This window comes from Chlorocebus sabaeus, chromosome 29, assembly GCF_047675955.1.
Source record: "Chlorocebus sabaeus isolate Y175 chromosome 29, mChlSab1.0.hap1, whole genome shotgun sequence".
Classification (NCBI taxonomy): Eukaryota; Metazoa; Chordata; class Mammalia; order Primates; family Cercopithecidae; genus Chlorocebus; species Chlorocebus sabaeus.
Window position 1 is genome coordinate 10,813,062 of NC_132932.1, and position 20,487 is coordinate 10,833,548.

The 20,487-nt window shown below is 38.0% G+C and overlaps 2 long non-coding RNA genes across 9 annotated transcripts; one reads left to right on the forward strand and one right to left on the reverse strand.

The window, feature by feature from the left end:
- Window positions 1–519: 519 nt before the first annotated feature.
- Window positions 520–13,579, forward strand: LOC103231233 (uncharacterized). Of its 8 annotated transcripts, XR_012091787.1 has the most exons (7): window positions 526–816; window positions 947–1,926; window positions 3,395–3,468; window positions 6,023–6,112; window positions 6,447–6,810; window positions 7,689–7,815; window positions 12,268–13,579. It is a non-coding gene; the product is annotated as an uncharacterized lncRNA (long non-coding RNA). The 8 variants fall into 8 exon arrangements; XR_012091786.1 differs by lacking the exons at window positions 7,689–7,815; window positions 12,268–13,579 and adding an exon at window positions 2,061–2,122 and having other exon boundaries at window positions 520–816; window positions 6,447–7,680; XR_012091788.1 differs by lacking the exons at window positions 7,689–7,815; window positions 12,268–13,579 and having other exon boundaries at window positions 527–816; window positions 947–1,080; window positions 1,534–1,926; window positions 6,447–7,680.
- A 1,742-nt stretch (window positions 13,580–15,321) lies between these two features.
- On the reverse strand, window positions 15,322–20,193 carry LOC103231235 (uncharacterized). Its single transcript, XR_012091748.1, has 3 exons — window positions 19,228–20,193; window positions 16,972–17,085; window positions 15,322–16,259 (listed from the first exon to the last, which is right to left on the reverse strand). It is a non-coding gene; the product is annotated as an uncharacterized lncRNA (long non-coding RNA).
- Window positions 20,194–20,487: the final 294 nt, after the last annotated feature.

Below are 20,487 nucleotides of genomic sequence, written 5' to 3' on the forward strand. Positions count from 1 at the left end.
ATGTATCCCCAAAAAGATAGCTAAATAAAAAATGCCAGGGATACCATTTAGGGAACTCACACTCAAGCCATTCTTATCAGTGTTACACGTATCTTGGGAGTCTCTCTCTGGCATACTCCCAGGCACAAGTTCTGTCTAAAAACAGAATGACTCTTGCGGTGTTCACTTTGTGAAGGTTTTCTCAACTGTCGTCTTAACAAAAATTAACACATATTTGTTTTTAGTTCATACTGAGATTTGTAGGACAATGACCTCAGACCCACAGTTCCTGAGCAATTATTCTATAATTTTTCTTGTCACTTTATCATTTAATTCCTGAAGTATTATAAATAAATTCAATCTTATAGTAATCTCTATTTCCTTTTTTTCTCTTTTAAAAGTCAATCATTTGTTTTTTTGTCTTCATAAGTGTAATGAAGTAGGTATAGAAACACCATTTTTCAGAGACCACCCTTTGGAAACAAATTGGAAGCTCATTTGTCTAGAAGAAATGGCTGGTTACAAGTTCCTGGGTGAAACAAACTGCATGATCTAGAACTTGTCGCTTAACATGTCCGAGTTTTGATTTGCACAAATGTAAAAAGGAATATGGAAATAAGTCTATGTCAATCCAGGGTTGAAGATTCAATCATTATATGTATAAAAGTGTCCGACAATAGCTGGCTGATTGGGTTGAATCCTAGCTCTGTTGCTTTTAACTGTGTGACCTTGGTTAAATTGCTCAACCACGTTGTATTTTAATTTCCTTATTTGAGAGTAGGAATGAACAGTATTTACTTTATAGTGTTTTGTTGGGGCTAATATGAGTTAAAAGAGGTAAATTGCTTAGAAGATATTTAAGAAGTACTGTGCAACTGTTTGCCGTTATTGTTATCCTTGTTGTCATTATTAGAGTCTCAGTAAAAGATACTCTTTTTTTTTTTTTTTTTTTTGCGGCGAACTCAAGAACACTGGAAAACAACAATACCTCTGGTTTCTTAGATTTTTGCAAGGATCGCAGCTGAAAAAACATCAAAGAAATGAAGGATTCTGGAAGCTCTGGTGAAAACATAAAGGATTCTTCGAGGCTTCTTTTCTCTTGTGAGTTCGGACAGTGCCATTTTGACTGAGTGTGGGAGCCCTTGTCAGCTGTCCTGGGAGGGTTAACTCACACCTAGGCGGGAACCTAATGCCATTAAGTCAGGGAGAGTAATGAAATTTCATTTAATTTGTCAGGAAGAAAGTGCTAATGTTAAAAGGCATTTAATAAAAAAGGGAGAGATTCTTTGAAAGGGAGTCCTTAAGTAATTACTTCAAGTGTCTTATGCCTACTCACCAGAATATTTACATTAGTGTCTTAGGGTGCCAGTGTGTAATTAAATTAGTGCAGCATTTACAGTCCCTGTTTTTTTTTTTTTTTTTCTTTTAAGGAAATGTGCTTTTATTAATATTCCTCCTTTAAAAAAGAGAGAAAAAATAACGATGTAATCAAATCAAATGTTAGCATACTTTTGTTTGTGAAAATTTCTTACTAAGAGAATTGTTGAGTTAAAGTTGCAGGTGTGTGCAAGTGTTGGGAAGAAGCGCTGATTCCAGGCAGAGTGGCTGTGCTCCCTCCTCATCTCCACTCACAGAAATGCTATCTTTTATCTACTCGGACCTGACATGGAGATTCAGGTCAGCAGCCAGAGACTGTCAGCATATTGCAGTGGATACCCCTGCCTAGTCCGGATTCTCTTTGCAACTTGTCTGCAAGGCAAGGAGGGATACAGATGTGCGAGTGAGGGGAAGTCCGCAGGAAGCCGGGTGAGGCAGGCTCATCCCTCATCACTCCGTGCGCACAGAGCAGCTCAGGCTCTCACCGGCAATAGCAAGAGGAGTTAACTAACGTGCTGGGAGTGGGGGACGGCCCATGGGACACGACTGAATGCATTTGTACCTCTACAGGCAAGTCACATTGAGGAAAATGATTCTTAAACATTTCTTTGGAAGTAACTGCTGCTGTTTTCCAGATTAATTTATGGACATCCTAGTGAATGAGTCTGTGCACTGATATCACACAAATGTTTTCCTTTTATCAGGTCTGTCTTCCAAGGGGTGTGGGCAAGAGCATAGGCTGCTGATTGGAGACAAAATAAATAAGGTATAAAAAAGGAAGTATAGATTTATCTCATACAAGGGATTTGAATATTAAGAGAGGTCAGGTTATCCGAAAAGTGTGTAAACTATAAAGTGTTAGTAATTCTAGCTACTATTATAACTGTAGCTGGAGAGATCTTACTAAATTTCAAATCTGATTGTATCACTATCCTTATTATCATTCAATGGTTTTCCATAGCCTCAGTGAAAGCCTGAACTTTGCAGTAAACCATGCATCACCTCTGCTAATTTCCAGAAGTCGCATCCTTCAGGAATCTGCTATTTTTCAAAATGTCAGGTCTTCAGAATATAAGAATTCTCTTATCTCTAGACCTTTGCACATGATTTTCCCTCTGTCTAGAGCTGAGCTGCCCAGTGCTTTAGCCACTAAGTTCTTGTGACTATTTAAATTTAAATTTGAAAAAAAAAAATAAAATGAATGAACATCATTTAGTTCCTCTCATGCATTAGGTACGTTTCAAGCCCTCCATAGCTGTATGTGGCTGTGGCCACCATATTGGAAAGTGCAGCTATAGGCCATTCCTTTATTGCAGGGGTTTCATTAAACACCTCAGGTTTATAGCCACCTTTTCTACCTTCTGACTTCATCTTTAATTTTTCAGCTTAGTTATCACTTCCACAAGAAAGTCTTTTCTACCTCCATCTCACGCCTTCAATAAGAGTTGGGATGTCCTTTTTTAATATCCCACCCTATAAAAGTTGCCTATATGTTTATCTGAATTTTCTGATCTAAGATGAGGCCGATTTTCTGATCGGCTCATGAGGTCAGAGTCTTGTCTTCTGAATTGATCAGCATTATATTGTGCACTTGGAAAGCAAATAATAGTGAAACCATAATGGACTGTTTATTAGGCACTATTCTAAGCACTTAATATGTATGATCTTACTGAATACATAAGTAAGTACTATTTATCTCCTTTAGTACATAACTGGCACTATTGTTATTCCAATATTGCAAACAAGGAATCTGAGGCACAGAGACACAGAGAGGTTAAACCACTTACAGACACCCAGAGGGAGATGGGAGGGTGGGGCTAGGCAGCTGAGGTCAACTTAGGCTCTGAACCTCCATGTCCTTGGCGTTCAAACAATTTTTGTTGAACAAATGTAGGAGTACCTATGAATAGGCAATAAAGTAGACAGTAGTCACTCTTTTCTAACATCACTGTTTTATTAATTGTACTGATTTTCCCACCAGCCTGACTGTATAAAGTATCATTTTCTTTTAATAAGTGTTTTATGCTTTCTCTTTCAGTCCTCAACTGTAGGGTGAATAAAGAAGGTGTATTATACTCCCTCTACAAGCAAGAATCCTGATGTCTAGAGAGGGTAAGCAAGATAAAAGGCTAGTGGGCTGATACTATAAAGTCAAAGTAAGACACAGCCTTGGCAACTCTTCAAGTGACATGATGCATATGGGCAATGAATCCAAGTCATCAACTTTGATTTTCTTTGGCATTAATGTCTTAGTTTTCTCACTGCTCAAGTCATATTAATTAGCAATATCATTTCTTTCTCATAACTGCATGTGTTGCTAATGTTATTTGTTAGAATGAAATAACTAGACATTGTTTTCAACAAATTAACATGTCTATAAATAGCTCCCCAATCAGACATTAAGCCTCATGACTATTGTATCAGTACAGCTATTAGTAAATCAATAATGTGGTTTTGCCCATAGACTATTTTTAGTATTTCAGATTGAATGTTGATCCCACAAAGAAAGAGACTTCTTTAAGGCAAATTTATTTAATACAAAATTTTGGTTTAAGTGAGATTCTCATTACAGCTGAAGCTTAAGACTGTATCTTTCTGCAGGGTCAAAATACATTAGTAAATATGAAAATCGAGGGTTAACTGAATCTCTGTGGGACTATATTCCATTTTCTTGGAAAATCAAAGCATCAACATGGATGAGTTGGTGTTCTGGATTTGGTATACTCCAAGTAATAGCTACCTGATGCTTTGAGGACTTAATATTGAGCAAGTGATAGTCTATGACCTTCACCTATATTGACCCCTGTATTCTTGGCAAGAAATCTATAAGGTTATCGTCTTTTTTATGCAGATGAGAAAGCTGAGGCACAGTGCTGTAATAACTTCACCAAATCATACTGCCGGAGAGTGACAGACTGTGATTTGAACTTGTGTAATCTAGTTTCAGAGCCCATTTTCTTAACCACTATTCTTTATTGCCTCCTGATCAACAGGTCCAAACACACATGCATAAATATATACAGGGTTTTAGAATAGTTTTTCTTAAAAAGTGAGAATTATAAAGAACTTTTTGTGTTTTATTGGAGGGCGCCATCTAAAAGGAAAATGCCATTTGGATTGTCAACATAGATTTAAAAAGAGAAAAACTGCTAAATAGAAAACTACAAGAAGGGATTTCTGGTATAATTGAGCTCTTCAATTTGATTGAGAAATTTAGCTAGTTAGATAAGACTATCAGTTAGATAAAGAAGACTATCAAGGAACAAATATTTTATAATCTATTGTTTACTTTTATTTTCTTACTTTTCAGTATAATACCACTTTTGTCCAATGGTAGCAAAAATTTCAGTTGGTTTTTAGATAATTTTTCTAAGTTAGTGGCACTTAATAGTGCACATTGGCCGGGCACGGTGGCTCACGCATATAATCCCAGCACTTTGGGAGGCTGAGGTGGGCGGATCAAAAGGTCAGGAGACTGAGACTATCCTGGCTAACACAGTGAAACCCCATCTCTACTAAAAACACAAAAAATTAGCTGGGCGTGGTGGCTGTAGTCCCAGCTATTCGGGAGGCTGAGGCAGGAGAATCGCTTGAACCTGGAAGGCAGAGGTTGCAGTGAGCTGAGATCGTGCCACTGTACTCCAGCCTGGGTGACTGAGTGAGACTCTGTCTCAAAAAAAGAAAGAAAAGAAAAAAATGCATATTCGTCTTTAAATAACCTTGTCTGGCTACTATCTAATATTGGTCCATATAAAGCTAAATATATCTTCTCTTTTCCCAAACCCAAAGGAGAGAAAAAGTAAAAATAAGGTAGCTTAAAAATACATTCACAGTTCTTTATTAGCAAGCACTTCAGTCAAAACCCAGGTGTAATTTTTCTCCTAATCACAAAGTATCACTAATGACATTTTACAAATATATTGACTGTATTTTCTTGAGAGCTGTTTATAAAGTGGATACAATGGTTCATCCAGGTGTTTGGCCACTTTCCTTACTTAGCAGGATTGACTGGAGATCCGATCTGCCCAAGTCTGCTGTAATCTGTCCTTTAGAAGAGAGGGAAGCAGAAAACCCGGATGCTACCAAAAATGTCAATTCCAGTGAAAAGAAAACACGTCCTGGCTTTTGAAGACCCTGAAGTAGTTGAAAAAAGATGATGGGTGTTTTTGACTCTAAAGCTCATTCTAAGGCGGAGAAGAAAAAAAACCAGCAGATCACTTTGCTTTTCCAAAGAATTTTTTTGAGAAATGTGGCATTCCACAGAAGAACACAAAACAGCTAAAGCTTTTAGATAGAATTAAAACAATTGCTGACATTATTTAGAGCTAAACTACAGGCAAAGAAAACATTGAATGACCCAAAATCATGTATGTGGCATTAAAAAATATATATATTGAAATGGGGAAAACAGATTCAGAAGAAATGATTTGTAAGGATGTGGTTAAAACTATTTATATACTGGGTTCTATTTGTTTTACAGCTAGTGGTGCACGGACAGCATGAAAGGTTATCTTTGACAAGGTTTTAGCTATTATTTTCTTCCAGTGAAATGGTATTTCTTGAGAAAAAAAGGTCTTTGGAACAAAATAACAATAAATCCTGATTTAGATACATAAACCTGCCATTGATATCACATAATATCAGTGTTCTTTCTCACTCGATACAGGCGTTTTAAAGATAAATGGTAAAACTGAACTGGAAATCCATCTGGCCGGCTGCCTGCTCTAATGAATAACCCCACTTTGGCTCGTGCAATGTAAGCAGAAAGTTCTCTCCCGGCCTCTTTCGTCTGTCATGAATCTACAAGACAGCCGACATAATATCTGGGCGACAACGGTGCGCTAACAGTGCAGTGACTTCCATTTTCTTTGCTTTCTATTGATTTTCACTTAATAACTGGCGAAATACTAAACGTCCACCCTGAGTACCTAATAAATCCTGCCTGAGCTTTTTATTGAGGAGAATTTAATAAAAACAACCATTGCGGCTGAGGGATTTTTCTTCTGGACAGAACATAGGGGTAGGGGACAGCGAGGTTGGGGCAAGAGGAAGCCATTTGATTTTTTTTTTTTTTTTTTTTTTCCAAACAGGACTTCTTCCCTTTGGAAAGCAGTGTGGTGGCAGTGTCAAGAATGCCTGTGTGTTTGCAGCAGGTTCCTTCCAGAAGCAGCTGGAAGTGCCACCTCCAGGCCATCTGGCCAGTGTGAGGAAAAGAGGCTGCAAGGGCTTGGCAAGAAACAACTTTCTGCTCCTCTGGTATCCCCTGATAACTGATTTCAAGTTATAACCAAGGACTTCCTTATCGCTATCAGTGGCTGTCAAAAATTTATAAGCATATTCATTTCCCTATTCAACTTAATTGGTATTTTGGATTTGACACTAGAAAAGCAAGTTTGACTTGCCTGTTGGAGTCCAAGGATATCTCCAACAGAATTCTAGACAATGAAAGAAAGGGTAAGTGTCTGAGGGGAGGGGGTACTTACAAGTTATTCCATTTAATGCTAATTTGAGCCTTCCAAATTCATTTTGGGGCAATCAAAGAGCAAGAGGTCTATGCATGGTTTTTTAAAACACAAAGAAAATTGGGAAGCCCATGCTTCCCAATTTTCCTGTGCATAAACTTCTAGAACAATTTCTGTTGTTGATGCTTTAAAAAAAATCTTTTTCTTTTCTGTGATGTGATCTTTTAAACTCATAGCACAACTTATGGCTCCCTCTACTTCCTATATTTTAATTGATCTTGAGGTTATTTTCAAGTCACTGGACTTAATGAACAAATATTTTAGAATTTCTTCCTTTACATACACTCATTCCTGTCTCAATAAAATGTCTAATCAAGAATTCACATGTGTAGAAAATAAAAAATAGAATACATACCCTTAAAGTGAAGTTAGTTGTTTCTGTGATTTTATAAAATCCATGGACCTCAAGCTTGAGTATCATGTTATAAAAAACACAGTCACTCAAGCCAGCGTGACACAATTACTCATTACCTGGGCAGCTTTTCCTACAGAACATGGGAATATGGGGACAGACGGGTCATGTGATAATGATGCAGGCTTCATGTCATAGACCAGTATTGAAATCCTAGTTTTTCCTCCTCTGAAGTTGGGTTACTTTGTCCATGAAATGGGGATATTCTTGCCAAACTGGCATGATTGACATCATCTCACCAAAATCTCAGCAAGCATATGGGTACCCAACAGATGTTGTTGATTTATTTTCACTGGGGTACTTCGATAATGAGAAGTAGTTAATCAACCAGTTTAGGGTTTGAAATTGACCAAATCTCAGAAATCACCCTGATGCGACTTAACTCTTCTCTGCCTCAGTTCCCTTATCTCTAAAATGGAGCTAATATCAAAGTTTTTGAAACCATGAAAAGAATTAATGCACATTAAGTCCTTAAGAGAGTTCCTGATGTAAATTGTGGACCTGGGGTGACAACGGTGTGTCAATGTAGGCTTATAAATTGTAACAAGGGGGAGGGGGCTGGGTGGAGCAGGGGAGGTGGGGCAGCAGTCAGGGGGCAGGGGCTGTATGAGAAATCTCTGTACCTTCTACTCAATTTTGTTGTGAACCTAAAACTGTTCTAAAAAAATTAAGTCTATTTTGAAAAATTTCCCTGCACGTAGAAATACTCCAAAAATGTTGGCTCTTATGATTTACAAATAGTGCTCAAAAATAACTGAAAGCAATTTGTGAATCTTTACAAAGAAGAACTTGACGGTCATGTCATTCTGATGATGGGGCTTTCATTTAATTTAGATAGCAATGCCTTTTTGTTAACTTTGATTTTTCTTTTTGAGTATTATATCGTTTCTGTGCCCAATTCTTGCTGAAAGGGGAAATGGAAGTAAAAACCTTTAATATTTTCCTTTTTTCGATTATTTGATTTCTTCTCCTTTTCAGAGCAGTCTCTTTTATATTCTTGTGAAACCTCATCTGTTCTTCCCTGGGCAAAACGTGTTGTTTTCATTGGTTAGATAGGCTAACACTGGAGAAAATTCAGCAGATCACAGTGCACATCTCCAAGTTGCAATATGGGGATGGACAGTTCAGACGTGGAACTCTCAGGTATTTGCCAGACTGGTCCGTGTAAGACCTCTCATCGGTTCGCATAAAGGTGTATTGCTATTCAGATAATGTCTTCCCCTGCTCAACAAAAGGTTGTTGTACTGAGCTGTGATTGTGACAAATGATTTACTATTAGGAACATTCTGTAATTATTGTTCGGTGGGACCGCAGACCGATACATCATTAACATGATAGACGGCCTTTTATATCAGCAAAAATAACTAAATTAATAAAAATGGCTTCATTCCAATCCCTGTCAGAAAGCCAATACTCAGAACAATCAAGTAGCAGTGATACCTGAGAAAGCCATAGTTTATATCCCCCAACAAATCAGGTTTTATGCATAAGCAATAAAATATTTGTATATATAATCTCTGTAATATGGATCTGTATATTATAAGAGATTTTATGGAGATCAGCTCTAAACAAAAATATAGGATATATAAATATTTTCTTCCAAATGATTTAAATTTATGTTTTTATGCAATTGGATTGCAGTTTTAGAATATTAGAATTTGCCTTTGACATCTTTTCTTTCAAGATGTCTTAAGCATGGAGAAACATTTTAATGTAGATTCTATAGACTAAAGTTTCTTTTTTCCTTTCTCTTATTTTCTCCTCTTTTTCCTTTCTCCCTTCTTTCCATCCTTTCTTTCCTTCTTTTTTCTTTCTTTCAATCCTTTCCTCCTTTCTTTCTTTTCATCAACAAACCCCTAATTTATGCTTTAAATCCTTAGCCTCACGTTTCTGACATTTCTACCCAGAATGAGAGGAAAGAAAGATCTATTCTGAGTACTCTGTTGAAACAGACTTATAGAAACGAAATGCAGGCTACAGGCATTCATACAAAACCTTTGAGGTCCTCCTAAGTAGAAATCACAATTACATTTCTAGGTTTTTTTGCACTTTAGTACTGAAAATAAATTTCAATTAAAAAATGGACCATTATAATAATGGAGACCTGCATGGAACTCTAAGACTAGGAGCTCTTAAGAAATCAGAGAAGGGATAAAACAGAACACAACTCTTTTCTATTATTTTCTTCCTTCCTTACTTTCTCTCTTTCAGTATATTTTTGTCCGCAATCTCATATCCAAAACTCTTGGGATGAGATGTGTCCTGTAATTCAGAACTATTAGGATTTTGGAAGATATCTTGGCCACAAAGCCCAATACTATCTGCCATCACCAGGGGGTCTAGGGTGGCATCCATTAATATGTATGCAATGGCACATATGAATACACACTAACTGGGATAAATAAAGACTGCATCGTCCACATAGGTGTGGGTCACATTTTGCTACAAATGAAATCAATTTAGGTCAAAAATAAATGTTGTGTAGAGACTTTTAGATTAAGGAATTGCTACTGAACTGTTCAAACCAACTCTAAGAATCCTGTTAATTTAAATATAATCTAAATTCACCTTGAATCCATTCATTTTGAACATTTTTTTAAAGACTTTATTTTTTTAGAGCAGTTTTAGTCTTACAGTAAAATTGAGAGGAAGGAACAGAGATTTCCCATATACTTTTTAATTTTTATTTTGAGACAGGGTCTCGCTCTGTCACCCAGTCTGGACTGCACTGGCACAATCTCGGCTTACTCTAACCTCTGCGTTCCAGGTTCAAGTAATTCTCCTGCCTCAGCCACCAGAGTAGCTGGGATTACAGGTGTGAACCACCACACCCAGCTGATTTTTGTAGTTTTAGTAGAGACAGGGTTTCACCACATTGGCCAGGCTGGTCTCGAACTCCTGACCTCAGGTAATCCATCCATCTCGGCCTCCCAAAGTGCTAGGATTACAGGCATGAGCCACCACGCTGGGCCTCATATACCCTCACATTCTTACATGTAGTGCCTTCCTCCCAATTTCACCAGACAGGTGCCTTTGTTACAACTGATGAACCTACAGTGACACATCATCACCACCCGAAGTTCACAGTTTACGTTAATGTTCATTCTTGGTGTACTTTCTGTGGATATTCCATTTCATTATACATTTGTCCTTTTGCACATTCTGACAGGGTTGTTCCACTCTTTTTTTTTTTTTTTTTTTTTAAATAAGAGACAGGTGTCTTGCCATGTTGCTCAAGCTAGTCTGGAAACCCTGGGCTCAAGTCATCCTCCTGCCTCAGCCTCCCAAAGTGCAGGTATTACAGGTGTGAGCCACCATACCTGGCTTTTTCCACTCTTTGCAGGACCTTGAAAATAATAGAAATCACCACTTAATGGATACTCAATAAATACACTTTATTGGTTGAGTAACTGGTATTGTAACATCGTAGCCTTTTAGAAATGTGCTCCTGTGACTTCATACTTCTACAGAAGTTGGAAGGATCTAAATGTTTCAACCTCTGATAAACTTTATTCACTGATAAATTTATTCTCAGAAATGTTCATACTTTGTGGAAAAGGTATAAAAATAGTCTATAATTGTCTACATAGTAGATATTTTATTAAGTAAAGACATTATTTTCAAAGCCAGATTTCTATCTAAAATGATTTTGAAAAATGTTATTGTAGCTCAGTTCTTCCAATTCCATTGGCATAAATGAAATCAGTGTCAGTGGCTGGCTATAAACGGAAGAGTTGTACAGAATTGTAGCTCAAAGATGCTGAGATGATATGAAAAGTCATTTTAATTCTGAAACTAAAGAAAGGAAGAGTATTGTGCAAGGTGAGGGGAGGCATGCAGGTAAGGGATTCGGTGCAACCTTTCCTGGGTAGTCAGTGAGAGAATCATGCAATTGTTTTTATGGCTAAAGCTTGATTGAGACCTATTTTAAAACTCGTCTTTTCTGCTTTGGCCTTCTCTTAAAGGAAGACAAATGCCCTTGAAAAGGAGTCTTAAAAGTATGATTCACGGACTTGGGAAGAATTACAGGATGCAGACAGCCTAGAGTGGTGCCTCCTCCCCCCAAAGGAGTTCACATTTCCTTCCTCTTAATCTGAGTGAACCATTAAAAAGTTAGTCAGTTCCCTGGAGGCTCTTCCCAAGGAATCTCCTAAAAGGAAATACCCTGCACTGGAAAGGTAATTTACCTAGACAGGATTTAAAAAGCTAAGTTCCTGTTCAGAGATAACCAGTGACTTTATATGGGCTGGTGTATTGCTCCTTTAAAGGATTCTCCCCTGAAGTTAGTTAACAAGTCAAAAAGGTAGGCAGAAGAACATCAAGAAAGAACACACTATCCTTGCACATTTTATTTATTTTTATATGCAATTAAGTCCTCACACGGATAGTTTCACTACTGTTGCACTATCAAACTGTAAATATGCAATACATTGATTTTTTTTTTCCTGAAAAATAGGCTCGTATTCAAACCAGGAACATTTTGTGTTCTATTCTGAGAATGTTTTTAATTATTTTAGCTAGTGGGAAAACTCTTTTCTTCGGGATAGGGATGTGGGAGGGGAACAAAAATCTGTGCTCTGGACCTCAGGGAGTGCTGCGGTAATTCAGTTTCTGAGGTCTTCAGGAAGCCGGGCTTAGGAGTTGATTCCCTTTTATGGCTAAATAACTCTTATGAATTTGTCTTTTCAAAGTCCACTGGAAACTGGAAAGAGGAGCATGATTACAGAAAGCTGCAGCTGTGAATATTTGCAAAGCAGCTTGGTTTCCCATCTCTGTCAATTCCCTCTCCCCTGCCCCCCACCTCCAGCAACTAACATGTTAGCATCTTTTGCAGTAATATGATAGAACTGTCAAGAATGAATGAAGACTTTAGGCTGTATTAATTCCCATCAACAAACTAATGTCTAATGTTTTGTAGGCTACAGATAGGAAGTTGACCACTGCATTATATTTATCAATAATTTCTGCATTTTCTAGGGTTAGGTTCATGGAAGGAATTTTTTTTTCCTGATGGTCGTGAGAACGCTGTCAAGATTTTGTTGCTCAAATATGATCAGAACATGCATTTGTCGTTTGCACACTTTTTCTTGGAAGGAAATGGAGAGGAACTGTAAACATGGAGAAACGCAGAAAACTCCAAATGCTGGAGTTGGAGTTGGCTTATATAGGAAAGCCTCTGCATATTGAAACAAATCAGGGAGACTGGGTCAGGCCAGGCAAGAGAGCACAGCACATTCTCATCTTTTACTTCTTCTGAAATTGGAAGTACAGGATTCTGAAATGCTGGTAGATTAAACGAGAACAACAAGCATCTTATTGCCTCAAGGAACTTAATGTTTTGCAGCCACAGGGCAGGATTCCGATATCATACTTTATTATCACAAACTAAAGTCAAGAAAGAAAGAAGTTTTGAGAATGCCTGGATTGGTATGTTTTCAATAAATAATACAACTCTTACTGTGTGAAATGAAAGGCAGATCGTGGGAAAATGTATGATTCTATTTATAGTCAAATTTAAATTATCTGATTATAGGACAAAATTAGGAGAGACTTTAAACCTGCCCTTTTAGTGCCTAATTTGCCACTAAAAATAGTAAAACTACTCACATTTGATAAGCAATCTGTCTTGTTATTTGTTGTCCTATGAACTATGAAAAAGAACTAAGAAAAATTCCCTTCCTTCTTTTTTCTTTTCATAAAACTCAATCCAGGGCCTGCATATTATATTCACATTTTTCTTGTGTGCTTCCTTTTGTATGTTTTGGCCACACTGGTGGAATTTTCTATGATAAGAGGACCACCAATCCAGTATGCGTGGTGTGGGGTTGGCCCATTGAGTGGGCCTCACTGGGCCTCCGGGGAAGAGGGCCAGGAATTCACAGGGCTTGATTACCACCAGGACTTTTTCTGCTTTTAAGTTAACTATGTTCTTCCTGGTAAATCAACGCCTCGACTTTGGAGATTTAACATCAGCTCTGTGATTGAGCAGAAACTCTGAAAAGAAGATGTCCCAGCAATGCCTACCTGAACTTTCCCCAAGCTTGTTATAAGGAAAATAAGAAGGTGTCCCGAGAAAGGGAGTCATTGGATGTGGAACCACCAGGGGGACTTAAATATTATTAAACCAGCTTCCATGGTGACATATGTAAACAAAAGTAAAAGCATCTTTATACATACAAGATAAACATCATTTAGCTTTTCATTGTGTGTCCCTAACACTTGCATCTGCCTGCTGTGCATATTTTCTTTTTAAAAAAGCATAAAATTAAATTTACCAGGACTCATCCAATTGTGATTTCTCTGTTTACTTCCTATGATCTAACACAATCTGGTAAATATTTATGGGACACATATACCATTAAAGTGACTGGGTTATATGTTGGTGAAATGAAGATAGAGTAGTTAATACTGGAGACTGGTCAAATGGCTCTGTTAGTATTCAAATTTTCTGTTCTTAATATGGTTGCTAGTATTTTGTTTTTGACAGGTTTGGTTTTATTACTGTGACCAATTTTTTAGCTCTCCTTGTATCCATGACCTATGATGTGTGATTTTCACGTGTGACTTAAGGAGGTAAGTATATGAACTTGTCCCTTGACTTAGGGTTACCCATATGACTTGCTGTGGCCAAAAGAATAAGGTGGAAGTGACAGCATGTCCTAAGAGGCATTGCATGGTGTTGCTTTCTTTCTTATAATTGTGCTTAGCCACGAGCGCATACCTGGCCAGCACCATTTGTCCCAAGGGGAAGACGAAGAACACAGAGAACACAATCAGCTGAGCCATCCCAGCCAAGCTCAGCTGTGATCAACTATCTCCCAACTGATCTCCAGATGCATGAGTGATCATAAGCCCTAGCTGTCTAAAGCCACTGCCTTTTGTAATGGTTATATAGCTGTTACAGTAAGATGTATTCTTCCATTCATTTATTAATTTTCAAACATCAGTTGGACACTTCCTAAGCCCCAAGTTCTGTGGCAGAGACCTGAGATACAAAGTGCAAATTTCCAGGGAAAACAGAAAAATGGAGCAGTAAATAAAATAGATGCGCAAAGTGCTGAGATAAAAGTGTGCCTTGGGTACTATGGTGAATCCTTAATAGGATGGTATAAGAGGCATCCTGGAAGAGGGATAATGCCACGCGAAATTTTAAAGAGTGAATAGGGATTCAGAAGGCACTGACATTGGATTTTGAAGAGAAAAAGAGTAGAAGGGCATTCTAGGCAGAGAAAGCACATAGCATTTGCAAATACCCTCATGCTGAGAAGGAGCCTGGTACTTTGAGGCCGCAGCAAGGAGTCTGACACAAGGAGGAACGATGCTTTGCATTTTTTTTTTTTTTTTAAACTCAACATGGTACTTAACATAGCCGAGTCAAGTATGGTTAAGAGATGGCTTGGCAGTACTATTGGGCACTGTCTTAAGTGGAAACTAGAGACAATGTCTAAGAAAAGTCACCTTAGAGGTACCCAGCATCCTATGTGAATTCAGACCTAACTGCTTGAGAATGTCAAACTAAGGCAGGAAGTCTTTTGATTATTTGTGGTGTTTTTCTCTTCACTTCCTGCTTTGATCCTATAGCACAGGAACTAAAGTATTCTAAGGGAAACTACTTCCTTGGTATTTTTGGCGTGCCTCTTACCAGGAAATTGGTGGAAGTGTCAGGGGTACCCTTTTCAAGAGATTTCCACTTAAACCAAGGGTGGGGGTGGGGGGTGCATCAACTCCCTAACCATTTAAGGCTTTAGTCATTTGTGGTTTGCATATTTTCTCCATCATAAAACTTCGTTGAGAAACAGGAAGTCCTTAAAGGTCCTATCATCACTTTATCTTAGCTGCCAAGTTATAACTCTGCCATTTATATGAAACTATTAAGTAGAGAGATCTAAAACATAAGTATGTTCCAATTGGAAAGAGGTTCTAAGGTAGATCACCTGGCGGTTTTCCCTTCATTTACCAAGTTGGAAGAAACTGCCCTAAGCAAAAAAAAAGATATATTGGTTCAAGGTCCCATTAATTATGGACAAAAATGGAACTATACCCCTGGTTCCCAAGCTGGGGTGCTTAGCACCACCCAGCTCATGGATTCTTGACTTTTTATGTAGCACACATTAAACCTAAACCATGGACAAAACTTAAATAGAGAAAAAAACAAAGTGTTTCAAATGTCTTAAAGCAAGAAATAACAAAAAAGAAAATGGCAATTGGAATCTTTAAGAACTGAAGGAATTTGCTTTTCAGGTATCAGGCTAGTTTTAGAATGGTAAAGCAATTAGTAAGCTTGGCATGTAAGTGTATGAAGTAGGGAAAGATACGGAAGGGGAAGAAGAGGAAAGAAGACACTACATCTTTAAATTGAATTGAATGTTCTGTGACTTTAAATGAAAGCTCTTCTGTTGTTGGGCAAATAAATTTAAACCACTTAACATGGCAGAGAAGGTCAGGCAAGCTTATTATAGTGATCATAGCGTTACAGCTATTGCGATTGACCGCTGCTCTCTGGAATCACCAATAATCAGAGACCGCAAGCTGTGTTTGCAGAGAAAGGTCATCATTCATTTTTTTCAAAGCATTAATATCTTTTGTTTGTTTGGCTCAACATGAAACAGGAATCGATAGAGGTAATTCACAGAGCAATTAGCCCCTCATCTGTCAAACGGCATCTGGGTGTATTTAACAAAAAGACCTTTGGAAAGGTTTAAAAAGGAAGAAAGTGCCTGTACAATCAACAATTTATATTTTCTACATGACATGTTGTGTATGTATCTGTAAAAAGGGGGGCCTTGGGAGTAAGAAAATATACATAAAGCATGCTATAAATCTACACTTCAGTGTTATGATGTTGCAGTGTAGAGACAGACCCTAAAAAGCTCAGATTACATCCTCGTCCCGTTCCCAGGAAGACAGCAAGCAAGTGGCATTTGGGGTCCTTGTATCATGTTTGAACACAGCCGTAGTACACAGACTTCCTGAAAAAAAGACTTCCAGGTAAAAACATATTGTGGACACTGTAACAAATGGGAGAGGGTCAAGCATCAGGAACACATGTTCCCTTTTGGCTTCAAAGCCTGTGATATTTGTGCTGGGCTAGACTGCTTCCAAGACAGGTCACAGCCTTGCTGTGCCGCCCATCAGCTGGCTTGGGAAGAAGTCATTGATGGCGACATCTTTCTCACTGCTCACCAGTGGTCACACCACTCTTGTATTAATCCTCTCTCTACATCTAATTTGCCAATATTGGAATGAAAAGCAAAATGCAAAATTAAGTTAAAAGACTTTTTGTATTCTCAAAAATGAACTGTGGTCTGGGTCTGTTTTTCTTTACTGAATTTCAAATGTGTGTACAATGGAATGAATGCAATACATATCAAATATTTATGTGGACTTTAAAAAAAAATTCAGCCTAGAGACTTGTCTACACGTTTACACGAGTGCTGTTACTCTCAACAGGACCAGATGTATTTTTGAAATGTATTTTCTTTGCAATTCTGGCTTTTTCTCCTCGGTTTTGTTTTTTGTTTTTTGTGTTTTTTTTTTTTAACTTTTCTTTCTTTCTCTCCCCCTGCACTCCCACCCCAGCCTTCTGTCTTCCCTTTTATTTGGGTCTTCTCCCAGGCCATAAAATGATGGCTAAAAATGAAGTCATGAGATATAAAAGAAAGTGACAAAAGTTTTGCTTACCTTGTGACTTGTTTTTGGTTTTGAATTTAATTTTTTTTTTTTTTCTTAGTATCAGAGCATTTCAACAGGTTCCTTATCCATCTCTAGGGCTCTTTCTGGATAACTGTGTCTTATCTGAAAATTATGTAATATAGTTAATTTAAAAAGCAAGCAGGCCAGGCACGGTGGCTCACGCCTGTAATCCCAGCACTTTGGGAGGCTGAGACAGTCAGATCACCTGAGGTCAGGCGTTCAAGATCAGCCTGGCCAACATGGCGAAATCCTGTCTCCACTAAAAATACAAAAATTAGGCCAGGCGTAGTGACTCACACCTGTAATTCCAGCACTTTGGGAGGCCGAGACAGGTGGATCACGAGGTCAGGAGATCAAGACCATCCTGGCTAATGCGGTGAAACCCAGTCTCTACTAAAAATTAAAAAACAATTAACCAGGCGTGGTGGTGGGCATGTGTAGTACCAGTTATTCAGTAGGCTGAGGGAGGAGAATGGTGTGAACCCAGGAGGCGGAGCTTGCAGCAAGCCGAGATTGTACCACTGCACTCCAGCCTGGGCGACAGAACGAGACTCCGACTCAAAAAAAAAAAAAAAAAAAATTAGCCAGGCATGGTGGCACAGGCCTGTAGTCACAGCTACTTGGCAGGCTGAGGCAGGAGAATCACTTGGGAGATGGAGGCTGCAGTGAGCCGAGATCACGCCACTGCACTCCATCCTGGGCAACTGAGAGAGATTCTATCTCAAAAAAAAAAAAAAAAAAAAGGCCCCAAACAAACAAACAATAACAACAGCAACAACAACAAAAAACCAAGCAGCTACAATTAACTTTGAGTAGAGTCACACTGTGAAGAAAATATCAAAGCAAAAGACTGAAGAAAATCCTCAAGTAATGTTGTCTTAGAGTGGAGGGATTATGGAGGTTATTTTTGTTTCATTCCATTTCCCTATTTTCAAATTTTCTTTTTTTCTTTCTTTTTTTTAGGCAAACTTTCACTGTTGTTGCCCAGGCTAGAGTGCAATGGCTCGATCTCGGCTCATCACAACCTCCACTTCCCGGGTTCAAGCGATTCTCCTGCCTCAGCCTCCCTAGCAACTGGAATTACAGGCATGTGCCATCATGCCCGGCTAATTTTGTATTTTTAGTAGGGATGGGGTTTATCCATGTTTGTCAGGCTGGTCTGGAGCTCCCAACCTCAGGTAATCTGCCTGCCTCGGCCTACCAAATTGCTGGGATTACAGGCATGAGCCACCATGCCCAGCCTCAAAATTTTCTATAATAAACATATTACTCTTTAATTGGAAAAAATAAAACATTACTTAAAATGAATGCAGTAACACAAATAAGACAATCATGTTTTTGTACATGCATTGTATTTTATAGTGACCCCAGATGACCACATTTTGCCTTTTGTAAACACTGCCAAGCACTCTGTAGAATTCTGTAGACATCTTAATAGAATTTTTCTGGGCAAAATTAAAATCAGTTCTTAGAGCCTTATGAAATTGTACACAGGATGTAAAACTGAAATTGAGGAGAATAGCAAGAAGTATTATAGCTCATGGTAAATCTAATTTTCTGAAATTATGACATTCTGTTTTAAGAGAATTTCATTGTCAAATATATGGGTTCATCTTATTTTTCTGAATTTGGAATTTAATCCTGCAGACATTTTGACACAGTATTTTCTTCCTTCCAACTTTTTTTTTTTTTTTTCTGTTTATGTGAGCTGTATTAGAAGCTCCCATACATTCACTAAATGGCTTCCTTTAATTAGATGGATTCTCTATAACCCACAAACACTGGCTAATAATTATTTTTCAGACTTCCAGTTACTAAAGCAGTCAGCAGTTGCCCGGGCTCTATTTTGCTTTCATGAAAATGCTATAATATACTTCAACAACAGTCCAAATCATCCCACCTTCCAAGTGGTTATTCACAAGCAGGGGTCATTATTTCCTTGTTAGACTGTCTTAGGGGTGGGTCTGGTTTCTACAGGCTTTGCACATTCTTCTTATTTGTAAATCAAACCTGAGTTACAAAGATGGACTGCCACCTCCTCCGGGCTCTGCTTAGTGTCACAGGGGTACAGTTCATCAGACAAACACCTCATAAGCATCAGTTCTGGCTGCCTTCCAGGGAAAACCATGTCATGCCATTGAATAACACTTAGGACCCAATCTTTCATCCTCCTCCTCCATAACTAAATAAATTGGGTAAAGGTCTTGCCCTGTCTCAAGATAACAAGAAGTTTAAAGAACTTACTAGTGTTTCATGTTGCAGACACTATGCTTTAGAGGAGTGAACAAAAACAAGATGGCGGCTTCCCTGAAGTTCAAAGGCAGTTCTGATAGCAAATGAATACTGACAATCCTTCGTGTTTCCCTCATGGGCACAAATAGTCCTGCTGAAAACAGGAAGGGGATTTGGATTGAGGGCTGAAAGAAAATGAGCCTAGACTTTTCTATCGCTATCCTGCTCAGAACCTCATTATACAGAGCAGGGGTCAGCAAACTTTTTCTGTAAAAGACCAGAGGGTAAATATTTTATCCTTTGTGGGCTATACCACTTTCTTCACATCCACTCAACTCCGCTGTTCTAGTGTGACAAAGGAGCCACTGACAATCTGTAAACAAAAATAAATGTTGACCAGGTTGTAAGAAAACTTTGAAATATGAATTTCATATAATTTTCATGTGTCACAAAATAATATTCTTAAGAATTTTTTTTTTTTTTTAACCAGACGTTTCCAAGTGTAAAACTCATTCTCAGTTCACAGGCGATACCAAAGCAGCCATAGGCTGAATTTGCTTCTCCGGTCACAGTTTGCTCACTCTTGCTCTAGAATTCAGAAGTTCAAGTTCACGCTTGTGAATCAGATTTTACAGAACCAAAGGCCCTTCTTGGCTCGCTCTCAGTGTAGTGACAGCTGCTGTTACCATGTAACTATCATCTCATGTGAATAAAGGTGTTTTTCTTTCATTTGAATCTTATCTTTTGTTATTTGAGAAAAGGCTCATTAAACTTTTTAAACTCATTGAATTTAGAAGAGAGTCTTAATTATGTGTGACTCAGGCATTGGAGGAGAATATGCATAACCAGACCAAATTAAATTTTTTTTCAGGTAAAATCCAAGATAGTCTAAAAAGGCAATAGAACTTTAAATGATTGTTTATTCAGGCAATGAATATATAAATAATTGGTAAATGATTTTGAAAACTGGTGACAAAAGACAACGTTCCCTTTCTAATACAAGTCGGAATAAATCAGAGTACAAACTCTACATTTATGTGTGTATATATTTTATACAATAGAAAGATATGAATTAAAATGTTAACATTTATGGAGATGGTGGAATTACTTCTTTGTGCTTTTTTCCTACTTTTAAAATATTTTGTAATATGGTTACTGCTTGTATTTAGGGGGAAAAAAAAACCAACTAATGTTACAAGAATATCTTTTGCTCCCAATTTTTAAAAGTGTTTTCATGAAGAGACCTATGCCTCTGTAGCAATCTTGGACAAG